Genomic DNA, 17,748 nt, shown 5'->3' on the forward strand with positions numbered 1-17,748 from the left:
GAAGTCCTAGCCATGGCAATCAGAGAAGAAAAAGAAATAAAAGGAATCCAAATTGGAAAAGAAGAAGTAAAACTGTCACTGTTTGCAGATGACATGATACTATATACGGATAATCATAAAGATGCCACCATTGATAGAGCTAATCAATGAATTTGGTAAAGTTGCAGGATACAAAATTAATGCACAGAAATCTCTTGCATTCCTATACACTAACAACAAAAGACGAGAAAGAGAAATTAAGGAAACACTCCCATTTACCACTGCAACAAAAAAAATAAAATACCTAGGAATAAACCTACCTAAGGAGGTAAAAGACCTATACTCAGAAAACTATAAGACACTGATGAAAGAAATCAAAGATGACACAAACAGATAGAGAGATATACCATGTTCTTGGATTGGAAGAATCAATAGTGTGAAAATGACTACAATACCCAAAGCAATCTACAGATTCAATGCAATCCCTATCAAATTACCAATGGCAGTTTTCACAGAACTAGAACAAAAAATCTTAAAATTTGTATGGAGGCACAAAAGACCCTCAATAGCCAAAGCAATCTTGAAGGAAAAAAAAGGAGCTGGAGGAATCATACTCTCTGACTGCAGACTATGCTACAAAGCTACAATCAAGACAATATGGTACTGGCACAAAAACAGAAATATAGATCAACAGAACAGGATAGAAAGCCCAGAGATAAAACCACGCACCTATTGTCAACTAATCTATGACAAAGGAGGCAAGGATATACAATGGAGAAAAGACAGTCTCTTCAATAAGTGGTGCTGGGAAAACTGGACAGCTACATGTAAAAGAACTAAATTAGAACATTCCCTAACACCGTACACAAAAATAAACTGAAAATGGATTAAAGACCTAAATGTAAGACCGGACACTATAAAACCCTTAGAGGAAAACATAGGAAGAACACTCTTGGACATAAATCACAGCAAGATCTTTTTTGACCCACCTCCTAGAGTAATGGAAATAAAAAAAATAAACAAATGGGACCTAATGAAACTTAAAAGCTTTTGCACAGCAAAGGAAACCATAAACAAGACAAAAAGACAACCCTAAGAATGGGAGAAAATATTTGCAAATGAGTCAATGGACAAAGGATTAATCTCAAAAATATATAAACAGCTCATGCAGCTCAATATTAAAAAAACACACAACCCAATCAAAAAATGGGCAGAAGCCCTAAATAGACATTTCTCCAAAGAAGACATACAGATGGCCAAGAGGCACATGAAAAGATGCTCAACATCACTAATTATTAGAGAAATGCAAATCAAAACTACAATGAGGTATCACCTCACACCCGCTAGAATGGGCATCATCAGAAAATCTACAAACAACAAATGCTGGAGAGGGTGTGGAGAAAAGGCAACCCTCTTGCACTGTTGGTGGGAATGTAAATTGATACAGCCACTATGGAGAACAGTATGGAGGTTCCTTAAAAAACTAAAAATAGAATTGCCATATGACCCAGCAATCCCACTACTGGACATATACCCAGAGAAAACCATAATTCAAAGAGATACATGCACCCCAATGTTCACTGCAGCACTATTTACAATAGCCAGGACATGGAAGCAACCTAAATGCCCATCAACAGATGAATGGATAAAGAAGTGGTACATATATACAATGGAATATTACTCAACCATAAAAAGGAACGAAATTGGGTCATTTGTAGAGACGTGGATGGACCTAGAGACTGTCATACAGAGTGAAGTAAGTCAGAAAGAGAAAAACAAATATATATTAACGCATATATGTGGAATCTAGAAAAAAGGTACAGATGAACCGGTTTGCAAGGCAGAAATAGAGACACAGATGTAGAGAACAAATGTATGGACATCAAGGGGGGAAAGCGGGGTGGGGGGGGTGTGGTGGGATGAATTGGGAGATTGGGATTGACATATATACACTAATATGTATAAAATAGATAATAAGAACCTGCTGTATAATAAATAAATAAATAAATTTAAAAAAAGAAAAAGTCAGAGACTTTAAGTCCTTTTTTTTTTTTTTCAGCTTTCAGAAAGTTTGTTCATTAGAAAGATGATCTCTATTATTTTTCTGGAAGCAGACACATTTGTCTGCCCATAGTGCTTTAAAATACATGTATTTCTCATCTTGGAGAAACTCACAAGACTTTGGGTTTAAAGGAAATCAACTCCAGGTGATCATAGTATTTTATAAAATTAGGAAACAAAATTTCTTTTAAGGAAAAAAGCCCTGCTCACTTAATGACAGACCTGACTTTTAGAGAATTGATTTAATTCCCTGAACACATAGTAGTTAGCAAAACAAACAAACAATGACAGCAACAACAACAACAAACATTTGTCCAGGCTCTCCTTTGTACACTTCCCTGAAATGATTTGTTTATAGGTCTGTCTGCCTTTCTTAAGGTACAAAAGTCCTCAAGGGTAGAGAGATTGTGGTATTTGGCTTGGTCTCTCAAATGCCTACCACAGTGACCAGCATATGCATATGCAGCTTGTGGAATGAAAATGTAATACTTAGTGACTTTTTGATAGTATAACCTACTGGAAATTGTCAGTATGGCCATGACTGTTAGTTATATTGTTACTGCTCTTCCAGAGTAAGAGAGACAGAGGGAGGGAGGGAGAGAGAGAGGGAGAATATATTACCTCTCTTGGCTGGCAAAGAGCATAAAGTTCTGATAAAATTGCTGACACTGATTATATGTACTATTAAAGCCTTACCTGGGCTCTTTATTTTTGAGTCAAGAGAGATACTTATAACTTTTTTTCAGAGGCTACTGAATTCTAGTAAAACTAGTAATGAAGGAAAAAGTAATTCTTTTAAAGGCAAATCACTTCAGTAGTCTCGAACAACCTAGCTGTAGTAATTAGAAGGATAGTTAGTAAATATATCAACCAGCCAACAAATATTTGATGAATACTTTTCCTAGGAACTTTATTATATGCTAGGTGTTTCGTGGAAGGAACACAAACGGAATATAACTGACACTTGGTCACTAATCTTTAAGTGTTCATGAACTAGTTGGGGAGGTGATACAACATACCCAAAACAAAATACCTAACAGAAAATAGGAATAAAGCGGTGATTTTTAAATTACACTTCCATATGTCAGTGCTATTGTAGAAATGGTACTGAGGTGATCTGCCCAAAATGAATAATGGTAGCCTATTTCTTGGTTTATGAACTGATAAAAGAAAAGAACTGGTTAATAGAATTTTCTCAATTTTATATTTTTATCCTACACAACTTCCTTAGACAATTGATGTTTACTACCTTTTCTCTATTAGTAAGATGGCAAAAAGATATAAATCTGTAGCAAACACATATTAAGAGAAAAATTTTCTGAAATTGCTGAGCACTTCATTTCATAGCTTCTTATTTTTAAGTAAATACACTTCTGGTTGCAATGTTATATTTTATCTAGAGCACATAGTCATATTTTCTTCCAGTAAAATTGTTCCTAGTGTGAAGGATGAATTAAATATATCAATATTTTATGCTGTTCCTACGAGATGACCATAATATTCAGTTGTTTACTACTGAAATAAATTGGGAAACAACCAAGTGCATAAGCAGATGTTAAATAGAATGAGAAAACAATTTTATCAGTTTTTGTCTACTTATACTCTGACATTCCATAGAGGCTGTAAGGCTCCCAATGCTTCAAACAAATGCTCAGACATTAAGGTACATCAATAAGAGCAACATAGTCTGAAAGCATTTTCTTGAAGTATGTGGTATTTCAAATAAGCCTGGAAGGATAAATCAAATCTGGAAAAATGTTTTAGAAATGCAAAGTGACCCAACCGTTTATTTTGGGATGCCATCAGGCATCTGGTGGTAACGTTTTTAAGTTTTACAGCCACATTTTTAGTAACCTTATTTTTTCAAATTGTTAAGGTCATGTGTATACTGGAAAAAAATTTTTTAAACTACTAAAACACAGAAAGAGGAAAAGAACACTAATACCTGAGAGGACTACTACTAACATTTTGATGTTCCTTTTATTCTGTGCACTTTTTAAAAGTTGTGATCAGACTTCCCTGGTGGTGCAGCGGTTAAGAATATGCCTGCCAATGCAGGGGACATGGGTTTGAGCGCTGGTTCGGGAAGGTCCCACATGACGCGGAGCAACTAAGCCCACCTGCCACAACTACTGAGCCTGTGCTCTAGAGCCCACGAGCCACAACTACTGAGCCTGTGTGCCATAACTACTGAAGTCCGTGTGCCTAGAGCCCGTGCTCCGCAGCAAGAGAAGTCACCACAATGAGAAGGCCATGCCCCACAATGAAGAGTGGCCTCCACTCGCCACAACTAGGGAAAGCCCATGCACAGCAACGAAGACCCAATGCAGCCAAAAATAAATAAATAAAATTTTAAAAAAAGCTGTGATCAACTGTCTACCTAATTTTGTATCCCGATTTTTAAAAACTGTGATGAGAATAAAATTAAAAGCTGGTTCTTTGAGAAGACAAACAAAATTGATAAACCACTAGCCAGACTTATCAAGAAAAAAAGGGAGAAGACGCAAATCAATAGAATTAGAAATGAAAAAGAAGTAACAACTGACACTGCAGAAATACAAAGGATCATGAGAGATTACTACAAGCAACTGTATGCCAATAAATGGACAACCTGGAAGAAATGGACAAATTCTTAGAAATGCACAACCTTCCGAGACTGAACCAGGAAGAAACAGAAAACATGAACAGACCAATCACAAGCACTGAAATTGAAACTGTGATTAAAAATCTTCCAACAAACAAAAGCCCAGGGCCAGATGGCTTCACAGGTGAATTTTATCAAACATTTAGAGAAGAGCTAACACCTATCCTTCTCAAACTCTTCCAAAATATAGCAGAGGGAGAAACACTCCCAAACTCATTCTACGAGGCCACCATCACCCTGATACCAAAACCAGACAAAGATGTCCCAAAGAAAGAAAACTACAGGCCAATATCACTGATGAACACAGATGCAAAAATCCTCAACAAAATACTAGCAAACAGAATCCAACAGCACATTAAAAGGATCATACACCATGATCAAGTGGGGTTTATCCCAGGAATGCAAGGATTCTTCAATATACGCAAATCAATCAATGTGATACGCCATATTAACAAACTGAAGGATAAAAACCATATGATCATCTCAGTAGATGCAGAAAAAGCTTTTGACAAAATTCAACACCCATTTATGATAAAAACCCTCCAGAAAGAAGGCACAGAGGGAACTTTCCTCAACATAATAAAGGCCATATATGACAAACCCAGAGCCAACATCGTCCTCAGTGGTGAAAAAGTGAAACCACTTCCACTAAGATCAGGAACAAGACAAGGTTGTCCACTCTCACCACTATTATTCAACATAGTTTTGGAAGTTTTAGCCACAGCAATCAGAGAAGAAAAAGAAATAAAAGGAATCCAAGTCGGAAAAGAAGAAGTAAAGCTGTCACTGTTTGCAGATGACATGATACTATACATAGAGAATCCTAAAGATGTTACCAGAAAACTACTAGAGCTAATCAATGAATTTGGTAAAGTAGCAGGATACAAAATTAATGCACAGAAATCTCTTGCATTCCTATACACTAATGATGAAAAATCTGAAAGTGAAATTAAGAAAACACTCCCGTTTACCACTGCAACAAAAAGAATAAAATATCTAGGAATAAACCTACCTAAGGAGACAAAAGACCTGTACGCAGAAAATTAAAAGACACTGATGAAAGAAATTAAAGATGATACAAATAGATGGAGAGATATATCATGTTCTTGGATTGGAAGAAGCAACATTGTGAAAATGATTCTACTACCCAAAGCAATCTACAGATTCAATGCAATCCCTATCAAACTACCAATGGCATTTTTCACAGAACTAGAACAAAAAATTTCACAAATTGTATGGAAACATAAAAGACCCCGAATAGCCAAAGCAATCTTGAGAACGAAAAATGGAGCTGGAGGAATCAGGCTCCCTGACTTCAGACTATACTACAAAGCTACAGTAATCAAGACAGTATGGTACTGGCACAGAAATAGATCAATGGAACAGGATAGAAAGCCCAGAGATAAACCCACATACATATGGTCACCTTATCTTTGATAAGGGAGGCAAGAATATACAGTGGAGAAAAGGCAGCCTCTTCAATAAGTGGTGCTGGGAAAACTGGACAGCTACATGTAAAAGAATGAAATTAGGACACTCCCTAACACCATACACAAAAATTAACTCAAAATGGATTAAAGACCTAAATGTAAGGCCAGACACCATCAAACTCTTAGAGGAAAACATAGGCAGAACACTCTATGACATAAATCACACCAAGATCCTTTTTGACCCACCTCCTAGAGAAATGGAAATAAAAACAAAAATAAACAAATGGGACCTAATGAAACTTAAAAGCTTTTGCACAGCAAAGGAAACCATAAACAAGACAAAAAGACAACCCTAAGAATGGGAGAAAATATTTGCAAATGAGTCAATGGACAAAGGATTAATCTCAAAAATATATAAACAGCTCATGCAGCTCAATATTAAAAAAACAAACAACCCAATCAAAAAATGGGCAGAAGCCCTAAATAGACATTTCTCCGAAGAAGATATACAGATTGCCAACAGACACATGAAAGAATGCTCAACATCATTAATCATTAGAGAAATGCAAATCAAAACTACAATGAGATATCATCTCACACCGATCAGAATGGCCATCATCAAAAAATCTACAAACAATAAATGCTGGAGAGGGTGTGAAGAAAAGGGAACACTCTTGCACTGTTGGTGGGAATGTAAATTGATACAGCCACTATGGAGAACAGTATGGACGTTCCTTAAAAAACTAAAACTAGAACTACCATACGACCCAGAAATCCCACTACTGGGCATATACCCTGAGAAAACCATAATTCAAAAAGAGTCATGTACCAAAATGTTCATTGCAGCTCTATTTACAATAGCCAGGACATGGAAGCAACTGAAGTGTCCATCAACAGATGAATGGGTAAAGATGATGTGGCACATATATACAATGGAATATTACTCAGCCATAAAAAGGAACTATTTATAGTGAGGTGGATGGACCCAGAGACTGTCATACAGAGTGAAGTAAGCCAGAAAGAGAAAAACAAATACCATATTCTAACACATATATATATAGAATCTAAAAAAAAAAAAAAAGGTCATGAAGAACCTAGGGGCAAGATGGGAATAAAGATGCAGACCTACTAGAGAATGGAGTTGAGGACACGGGGAGGGGGAAGGGTAAGCTGGGACAATGTGAGAGAGTGGCATGGACATATATACACTACCAAACGTAAAATAGATAGCTAGTGGGAAGCAGACCCATAGCATAGGGAGATCAGGTCGGTGCTTTGTGACCACCTAGAGGGGTGGGATAGAGAGGGTGGGAGGGAGGGAGACGCAAGAGGGAAGAGATATGGGGACATATGTATATGTATCACTGATTCACTTTGTTATAAAGCAGAAACTAACACACCATTGTAAAGCAATTATACTCCAATAAAGATGTTTAAAAAAAATAAAAAAAATAAAAACTGTGATGAGAACTTAAGCTTGTGTTTTTTTCATATTATTAAAAAATCTGTGGATATAACATTTTTAATGGCTGCATAATATAACACTGTAAAGACATATTAATATATGTGCCAATTCCCTTATTATTGTACATTTATGTTAAATTTTCTCATTTTTCTCTGGTATAAGCCTAAGATGAACAAGATAGTTGCTTTCTTCTGTCCATTTCCCGCTCTTTGTGGTAATACTTAGGTCTGCTCTATCCTTAATCAACCACGTGGTTTGAGGAGGATCAACCCAGCTCCAGGGGTGGGAGTCCTGCCACTGGCCATGGACGTTGGTTCAGGAACAGGCACATGACCATTTAAACAAGACAATATGTTCCCATGACATTCTTCATTCAGAAACTCCATTTTCAGCTGTAGACTTACTATGTGTGGAACCAGAATATCTTCCAATGGGTCAGATAAGCATAGCCACAGTACAAAATTCTGGTGGGAATCTTTAAAAGGGCACAGTGAATGTGATTCAAGGAAGAGAGAGAGGGAGCCTGACCTGTTTGGGGAATAGAAAAGACGGGGATCTGTCTGAAGCCAGGACGGAATGTATGTCTAGAGAAAAAGCTGGTGAAATAAGAATCAGCGTGTAAAAGTAAATTCACTGAAATTTACGATATGTCCATTTCATAATTGTTTATTTTGTCCATACATTTAAAATTCTGTGACAAAATAACTATACTGTAGATTAGAAAGGTTGCTAGATTATCAAATGTTAGCAAAACTGAAATCCTCAAGAAAAACCTCATTACCTGAAGGTGGCTGAGTGTTTGTCCTATATACAACCTCAGCTCATAAGACAAACTCAGGGACTGAGACAGAAAGAAGGCAATCACTAAGCAACTTTCTGAAGTCAAGCAAAAGTATCTACCACTACCCAAAGAGACATGTCCAGTTTGGGCTGTCCAGAATCATAACAGAGGCTGAAAGACATGGTCACACTCTTTTGAAGTGTCAATGAATTTAGTTAATCCTGGAATATTCAGGTCTTTGCTGAGAAAAAGAAACCTAAATGAGTAAAAGATCATGGATCCCTGCCCTCTCATCAACTGAACAAACCGTGCTTATACCACTAAGATATACTTGTAAGTACAGGGCAGGCCGATGAGTTCGGGAACTTGGAGATCACACTAAAGGAAATTATGAAATTATCTATGAGCCAGTGGGAGACAAACTTGAGTGTGCTTGTAATAGGAGGCTCTAGACTGGCATGCACAGAGACTTCAGATCCACATGCAATGGTGGACAAGGCCTGAATTTAAACTCAAGTCACTTGGCACAGTGTCTATAGTATTGTACCCGCTACAATGGCTGGCAGGGTGCCAGTATTTTATATCCTGGCTTCTGAAACATTGAACAGCAGTTCTGACCCTTGTTAAAATAGCTGGATACAAATATTTGAAGTGGCTTATAAGAATACCTATAATAAAGTAGAAAAATACCAATAAACAAGGCACAGGAAAACTACAGATAGAACAGAAAAACAAGACGAAGGGAAGAGCTATGACATAGATATGAATGTTATATGGATCTACCCATTTCCTACAATGACCTGCAAATTTGGCTTGAGTTTCCTGCCAGCCAAGGCACAGAGTAACATGAGCACTTCAGACAGTTTGTGCTCTCCAAAAGAAATAGGCATCTCTGTGTTTTTTCGTGGGAGGGTGGAGGGAAGAGGAGGGAGTGAGTTTTCAAGATGTGAATATTTGGTAACTAATTAGTTTTGGAAGTCTCTAAGCTGCCATTATAACAATGATTATTTTCTTTTATATGGCACTTAATACTTCACAGAGTAATTTCACTCACTTTCTTTAATCTGCACAAAAATCCCGTGATGCAAAATTTGAAGAAAAGATATTATATTATTAAAGTAATAATGCATCTCTCATTCATGCATCAAGGAATTTTGCCTCACCGTAAGCACAGCACAAAAGCAGAAAATAAGCAGAAAGATCACTGAGATAATAAACCAAACGACACCAAGCATATGCACAGAAAAAGCTTCTCACTCAGAACCTACAACCCCTTACTGAACCTGAAATTCTAACAAGATTAGTTAATTTCTTTCCTAAACTGCAGCAGATTAAAAGTAACAAAATAGGGACTATTACAGAGAGGCACTCTGAAAGGCCCCCAAACTGGTACATATGAAAGCAGAGGGAAGAACTAAAAGCAAACAGAAGAGCAGTCAGTGTAAAGACTAAAAACTCTAAATACTCACCAAGCATATAGGCAGGGATGTGTCATGGGGCTCAGATTCTCTCTGCCCTGGACCCTACCCTCCATGAATCACTTCTTCACATCACTACCTCAACCATCTTTAAAGAACTAAACTGTGATCATGATCACTCACTCCCAACTCTTACAGCCTTTCAGAGACCTTCCAAGGCTCACAAGATAAAATCCTTATTCAAAAAGGCCCACAGGGTTCTACAGTTTCTGGCTGCTGCTGCTGCCTGCCTCTCCCACCCGGCTCTCCTTTCCCTCTCATTTCAGCACCACCTGGGTGGGCTTCTGCACATTTCCTTCCTTCTGTCTACCTGTAAGTGTCTCAGTGCTGCCTCTCCTGGGCAACTTGAAAGGTCACTTCCCCGGAAAGACTTACCCAATCCTGGAGAATATATTAGGTTTTTCTGTGAACCCTTAGCACCTTTGCATTTGAGAACTGATCGTGGTTGCACTTATTAGTCTGATTGTTTAATACCTGTTTCCTCCAGTGTACTGAGAGCTCTGGGAGAACAAGGACCTTGTCTGGAGCACATGTCGAATAAATATTTGCTGGAAAAAAAATGGAAATGTAAGGTCACAGGGCAAGTATGTTACATCTTCCTAGTATATAATATTTCAATTTTACTAAAAGATCTTTTTGAGGAGGGGAAGTTATTATTTGCTTTATTAAAGCGAAAAAGAGAGAGAGATTCATTGTGGAGTAGAATGCAAATTCATGTGAATTTTAAAACTGAAACACAAAACTTCAAGAATGCTTCAGGCTACATACCCAGATTTTTCTGGAGGCACTGTGCTCAAAATAATATGGAAACACGATGTGATAGAAGATCTCTTTCCCAAGGGATCTAGATAACCAAAGCTTACCTTCATTTTACTAGATGAGAATATGTGTATGAAGATGGCTTTGCAAACTATAAGGCTTTGTGCAAATATCATTTCTTATTATTGCTAAGAAATCTGTGAAGAGGGGAAATGATTTTGCCCATAGTGCACTGCCAATTACAGGTGAGGCAGGCCGGCGCCAGAACCCAGGTCTCCCGAGGCCTGTCCGTCCCACTGCTTTTCATTAACACAGAGCGCCTGCCACCTGGTCCCTGCTGCAAAGGTCCCCTCCCTTACTCCCTTCCAGGCATATCTGGGGCTGATGCCATAAACCAGGCTCAAATACACTCCCGGCATCATAATCCAGATGCTTCCTGCTCTTTCCCGCAGGACTGGGCAGTTCCCCTCAAGGGCTGCAAACGCGCCCCAAACCCGAGCAGCTCTCTCCCTAGCGGCGAAAACGCAGAACTGCAGCGCGCTCCAGAGACACCAGCAACCCCATTTTCTTGGGGGGCCTTGTGCGCCTGCCTGGCCGCGCAGTGCAGGCAGCATTCAAGGGGCCGGAAGAGCGGGAAAGCTCGGTAGTAACTCAGGAAAGGGAACACCCCTCAGGAGCCGACGCGGCGGCCGGGCTTCGTGGTCCCGCGAGCAGAGGTTGGCCACAGCTGCTGCTGAGGAAGCCGGGGACCCCTTTGGGCTTCTACCGAGGAGGGTGGAGGTCCCGCAGCCGCATTTCCCGCTCCGTGCGCCGGGCCGGGAGCCGGAGGGGGTCCGGGGAGCTCCAGTGGGGCCTGCGCACCCCAGGACGCGCCCGCCCGAGCTGGGGCGCGATGGGCTGCGAAAGACAGTAGCGCCTCTCACGCCCACCCGCGCCGCGACTGTGGAGCTTCAGGGGCGGCGCATGGAAAACACCGCCCCGCGGCTTCGGGCTCGCGCGCTGCGCGTGCGCGCAGGTGGGCGTGGGAGGCGAGGACGCTCCTAGCACGCGGCGTGCGCGCGCGCTCCCCTCGGCGCCCTCCCTCGCCAGTCCGCCAGCTCAGCCCAGGCGCGCGTCACTAGGGGTGGGGAGAAGGGGGTGGGGCCGCGGGACCGGAGGGGCCCGAGCGCCGGCTGCGGAGCCCCAGCCGGAGCTGGGCGAGGGCGGCTGCGGTCGCTGCGGCGGCGGCGGCGGCGGCGGCGGCGGCGGGAGAAGATGGTGGCGCGGGAGGTAGGAGCGGCTGGAGTGGAGCTTTATTCCCAGCCTTGGCACCAACGCTGTCGTTAGCACCGCCTGCTCCCGCGGGCCCGCGGACCCAGCTGTCAGGCAAGGTACCACCGCCAGGGACGGGTGGGTGAATGCGGGGTCCCCGGTGCTGATGCTGCCCCCGATGGATACCCGGTCCTCGCCGAAGGGCGCCCCTGGGCGCCTGCAAGGGACAATAGTGCGGATGAGAGGGGACAGCCGGCGACATCCAGGGGCAATGACTTGAGCCATCGAGCTAACGGGGCGGGGGAAGGGGTCGCTGAGGGTAGGTGGTGTCCGGTGCGCGCTGAGGTGCGGTGCTTTGGGGGTAGCGGCGGGCCTGATGACAGTCATGGCAGGAGTGTGTGTGTGTGTAAAAGGTAGAGCCGAAGGGATGGGGGTGGCGTACGGTGTTGGGGGAAGGTGTTGGGGGATGACATTTCCAGGAATCCCCGCTAGGATCCCTCAGCTCTCGGCTGACTTCTCCGGGAGAAAGAGTGTGGTGATGGCAACGATGAAGTGGGCAGGATGCACTTGGTGTCTGAGTGTGGAGGGAGGCATTGGGGTGGTGCGGATTTGTAAAATCCCATGTGTGTGAATCTGTGTATGTCTGTATACTCGTGTGATTGCATACTGCTCTCCAAACCCGGAGATCTGCGGGTGCCCTGACTTGCTGCCACCCGTTGACTGTAGGACAGTGTTCGTTATTTCGACCCTGCAACTCTGAGCACAGTCTCGGTTCTGCTCCTGCCGCGTGGATGGCCGGGTGTAGGGATTCTCACTTCCCTTTGCTTCCCCTCACTTCCCTCTTTTTTCACATGTCTCTTGACATGGGGATGTGGAAGTGTGCATGTGGCTTTGGGCACATGGCAGGGAAACAGGATAATGGTTACCCTTTCTGGGCTTGCTGGCATCCAGGTTTTGAAGGGAGCTTGCATCCTGTGACACTTGTCCTCTCCTCAGCCCCTGTTCTGTAAGGGTCTTAGATGCCCTGACTCTGCAGTTTCTATTGTTTATCTCTTGTCTGACCTGAAGGAGAAAGGTCTTTAATGGTCACAACCTTCTCTCTGTCCCCATAACTTTGAATGTGAACTAGACCTTCTTCCACATTTAAACACTGGAAATCTTATGGCTGAAGAATATGGTCTTTTTGTGGGTTCTTGTAGAATGAACTCTGGAGGTGTGTATAAGAGATGGAGGGTAGTATTTAAAAAGAAGAAAAAGATCATACTGAGAAATGTTTGGTATCCCCCCACCTCCAGCCTTGGTCAGCGTCACACAGGCAGGGCGTTTTCCTTAGGAAAAGGGATACTTTATTTCTACTGCTGGTGACATCCACTCTTCCAGCCTTCACAATGACTAGGTGGTACCATGTATTATTCGGGAACTGAAATCCCCAAAGACCCATGGTGATGGGGTCCCAGGTCAGTGTGTCTGCTTTCCTAGCCAATGTAGCCTGCTAGTAGGGAATTTGGAAAATGTCAAGCTGGCAATAAGTCACCCAGTGGGAGCCAGGACCCAGAATTGCATCCAAAGCCTATAGCTGTTTAATTGTTTCTGTGTGATAAAGATAGGCTTGTGTGGGGTTGGGTAGAGAGAGATAGGAAGGGAGATAGCATATTCATATGCGTGCCGACTGCAGTTTGGCTCCCCAGCTCCTGTATTTCTCCTGCGGTATTTATAGGAATGAATGCACCTTTACACTTAGTATCTTGATACTTCTTTATTAAAACGTTGTGGGACTAGGTTAACCTGCTTAGAACCTATTTTAATCGTTAACACCTTAGATTCTACTGCATTGCTGTCAGAATCCAAACTGGCTGCCTCGGTCCTCTTGAAGAGCCTGTAGCAGTCATAGCTACACAAGTAAGTATACAACACGTTGGCATCAGACGTTTCTTTCTCTTTTAAAAAATTTTTGTTTTGTTTTGTTTTGCAGAGGTTGTGTTGAAAATAATAGAAGCAGGGCTGTCCACATATGTTTTTTTCTTCTCTTAATTAATGATGAACCGTAGACCAGGTTTTCTTGGAGCTGTGAGCATTAAAGTAAATTTCCTCATGTCCTTTAAGTCAAGCCTTCTAAAATTTTAATATGAGGTTGTTGGATCGCATCCAAGGTTTAAGGATAGATTTATAAAAATGAATTTGGAATCTTAGTTCTTTACTCTCTTATTAGTTCTGCCAGTTTCTTTCTGAGAAAAGTACTTTGGAATGTAAAAGGCATTCTAAGAGGTTTTAGCTTTTTTTTAAAAAAAGTTGTCGTCTTTATATTTGCAAGTAAAATACGGAGATATCAATATCTTACAAGGAAGTTTAAGAATGTTAACAATTATCAAGGTAAATCAACTGTTTAGAGAAAGAATAATTATACAACAGCACAATTGATGACTCAGGAATTAGTGATTTCCTTTCTAATGTAACTGTGATGATTTTTAAAATGCAATGCCCAGCTTTCTAAAGATTGGACTATTAAGGTTAATGATACAGCTTGAATCCTGTAATTCAGTCTGCTAAACGGTTGTACCTTTTGCTGTAGCCTGCAGCAAGTAATTTGTTTTGCATGGATGCATTTTCTTCACTTAAAGGAGCATTAATTCTTTTCTTTTCCACTATTGGGTCTTTTAAAGAAGTTTGTTTTTCGGAAGACTTGGGAATAAAAGACATCTGAAAATTGACCTTTGGGGCCAAAAGGAATAAACTATGGTACTGTGGGGGAGGTGGGACTTACATCCTGCAAGGAAAAAGTAATTGTTATTACAGTTGAGAGAATTTCAAGCACTAAAACCCAAAGTTAACCCTTTGGGTCACAATGATTAATTTACAAACGTTTGTTAGTTGCCTACTACATCTCAGGCAGTGTATACCTTTGGATAGGGTTTGGGAAATGTTACGGGAGCTGGAGATTTGAAGAATAAGGAGACTTAGATCCTGCCCAGAGGAAGTTCATGGCCAGCAAGGAGAGACAGGGCATGCATGTAACGAACTACAAGAATGGTGGAAAATGGTTAAGTGCTGAAAAAGCTATACGCCTGTAGAGCTGTAGGAGTTCACAGGATACAACAATGACTTCAGAAGGAAGAATCAAGAAGGATTTCTTGGAAGAGGGAGCCTTTGAGCTGACATTTACATAGGTGGAGTTTGGGCTGTCGGGGAAGGAAGGGCATACTCGGGGGAGGAACAGCGTAGCAAAGGTGGAAATTATGTGCCCATTCAGGGAACAGAATGGTGTGCTTAAAAATTCTTTCTCAGTAAAACTGGGGGAAAAAAAAGAATGATGTGCTCTGGCTGGAGCGTAGGAGATGCCCAGAGATGAAGTGAGAAGTAAGGTAAGAAAGAGAGGGTCACTCAAGGCTGTGGGGCAACTTTTCTGTGGATTGTATTCAGTAACTGCCAGGGAGCCTTGGAAGGTTTCTGAGGAGGAAGGTTGACAGGACCAGAACTGTGCTTCAGGGTGCTAATCTTGAAGCATTGTGCTGGATGTATGAAATGAGGAAAGAATGGCAGTAGCTAGACCAGATAGACTCTATTGTCAAATTAGGGGTAAGAGGAAATGAGACAGTGGGAGTGAAGGGGAGAGGGCAGACTCAAGAGACAGGGCGCAAGAATAACCTGAACACTGAGCAGGGAAGTCAGAGGTCATTGTAAGGCTCAGCTGAGAGAATGCTTGGGTCATTGTCAAGCAGGAGCTTCAGAGGAGGATGAGGAAGAGGGGAAAAAAGAAGTTTCATTTTGGGCCTGACAGGTTTGTCCAAATGAAGGGACTACCATACAGGGGTAGGTCTTGGAGAGAGGTTAGAGCTACAAAGAGAGATTTGTAAGTCATCTACTTAGGAACAATTTTAATGTCTCAGGAATGGCCAATAAAGAAAATGGAGCAAGAAGAGGCGAAGGCTAAGGGTAGGATCCTTGGGGGATGTCTGTGGGTTGGAGAGGAAAAGAGAAAAAAGCGGATATGAACAATGTTAAACAAGGGGCAGTTGGAGGAATGTGGTGGCAGTAGTGTGGTTCATGGAGGCTGGGAAAGGTGAGGGGAGCACCGTCGTTCCTATAGCACGGCACAAGGGGATGAAGGTGCAGTGAAGGAAGAGCCATTGGATTTGACTCCTGGCGTTCCTTGATTATCTTGAGGCAGGTAGAAGTGTAGCCAGCCTGTGAGGGGTTAAAGAGGAGAGGGTGATGCACATGGAAACAGTGAGGACAGAGTTCCTTTTTAGTAAGTGGGGTGAAGGAGAAGGAGAGAGAGTTTACTACATCAAAGGTAGGGTGTAGTATAGGGAAAGTAATTTTTTAGTATAAGAAGACCTGAGCCTACTTTATAAGCGGAGGAGAAGAAACCATTGAAGGGAAAAGAGATCAAAAATGTAAGGGAGAGGCTAAACTGATGGGACAGAATCTTTAAAAAGATGGGACTCTTCAAAGGAGGCACTCTTTTGAGACAGAAGCATGGGAACTTTGCGGTAGAAAGAAAGGAATTTGGCTATAGTCTTCTAAGTCAAGTCAGAGAGAGGAGGGCAGGTTGAGGTCATGGGTAGAATAATAAAGACTTGGACTAAGTGCTGTGGAAATGTAGTGGTGAGTCAATCAGGGGTGAATAAAAGATTATCACCCAACTATGAGGGCCTCCTTGTTTGGAGAGCATGAATTTGTGGTGGAACCAGTTAGCCCTATGTAATTAGTTTGACAACCACTTATGTAATTTTTGTTATTAAAATTAATAACATTAAATGTTGTTAAATACAGTGGTTCCTCCTTCCCTTAAACTCAATCAAAAGAGAAAAATGTTTGCCTTTAAAATTAGCTGAGTAAAAGACTGCACCTGAAGTATTTCCTGTGACTATTTTCTCTCAGGGATTGCCCACTTCAATAAATAATGGGGGAAAATGTAAGTATTTTTAAAAAGATGAACTTTCCCTATCTATAATGGCAGAATGTTGCAAAAGAAAAATCAAGTATAGCACTTCACCCAACACCATGCCCATCATAAGCACACAATAAGTATTTTTTGCAGGAATACATGAATAAGTTATTTCTTTTAGTAAAATAGGTACAGTATCTAAGATCTAAAATTTCAGGATTTCTTTCCTATTTACACTGTGGACATTGAATGAGTTGCATTCCATGGCCTGTCCAAGTTTATGACAAAATTAAAACTTTTATTTATTCATACCTGCTATACACATTGAAGCTTTACAAAAGTTTTTTTCACAAAATAATTTTGTACCCTTTAGACCCTTGAGTTAAAGGGTCATGTCATGATTCCAGACAAGTATATAGAAATTCGATTGTGGTGAGTGATGATTTTGAGGTTCTGATGATGAAGTCATTTGTTCATTCCTTCAGCAAATGTTCACTGAGCACCTTCTCTCTTCCATTCACTATTCTTGGTGCAAGGGATACAGCAGGGGGGGGAGAAAGTCCCTACTACCACCGACCTTTTAGAGGGAGGAGATTAAAACATAAATAAGCACATATATAATATGTCCGGTGGCAGTGCTTGCCATGAAGAAGAAAGCAAGGAAGGAGTAGAGTGTGGTGATGTAGGGGTTGCTGTTATTTTATATGGAGTGATCAGGAAAGGCCTTGAGCAGAGAGAGCTTAAGCAGCTGAAAGAGTGAGCCATGCAGGTATTTGAGGGCAGGGCCTTCTAGGCAGAGAATGTCAAGAGCAAAGGGCCTGAGATGGGAACATGCTTGGCATGATCAAGGAAGCCTCACTGGTTTCCTTGCTTCGCCTGGCCATGTAGTGTCACACATGATACCTGGAGCGGTCACTTAGGGACCCTGCAATGTGATGCCTTGCCTTTAGGTATTGAATCAGTTGCCCATAAGGCTGTATCACACGTACCATGTTTGGGCTGACCTGTGGGT

General features: G+C 41.5%; 1 protein-coding gene across 1 annotated transcript in view; it reads left to right on the forward strand.

The window, feature by feature from the left end:
* Positions 1-11,873: 11,873 nt before the first annotated feature.
* APBA1 (amyloid beta precursor protein binding family A member 1) overlaps positions 11,874-17,748 on the forward strand; it is a 229,129-nt gene continuing 223,254 nt past the window's right edge. Inside the window, exon 1 of the mRNA XM_068552336.1 lies at positions 11,874-11,967. The gene's annotated coding sequence lies outside the window, so the exon portion shown is untranslated. The remainder of the gene's footprint in view (positions 11,968-17,748) is intronic.

The sequence above is a fragment of the Eschrichtius robustus genome, chromosome 10 (assembly GCF_028021215.1).
Source record: "Eschrichtius robustus isolate mEscRob2 chromosome 10, mEscRob2.pri, whole genome shotgun sequence".
NCBI classification, from domain to species: Eukaryota; Metazoa; Chordata; class Mammalia; order Artiodactyla; family Eschrichtiidae; genus Eschrichtius; species Eschrichtius robustus.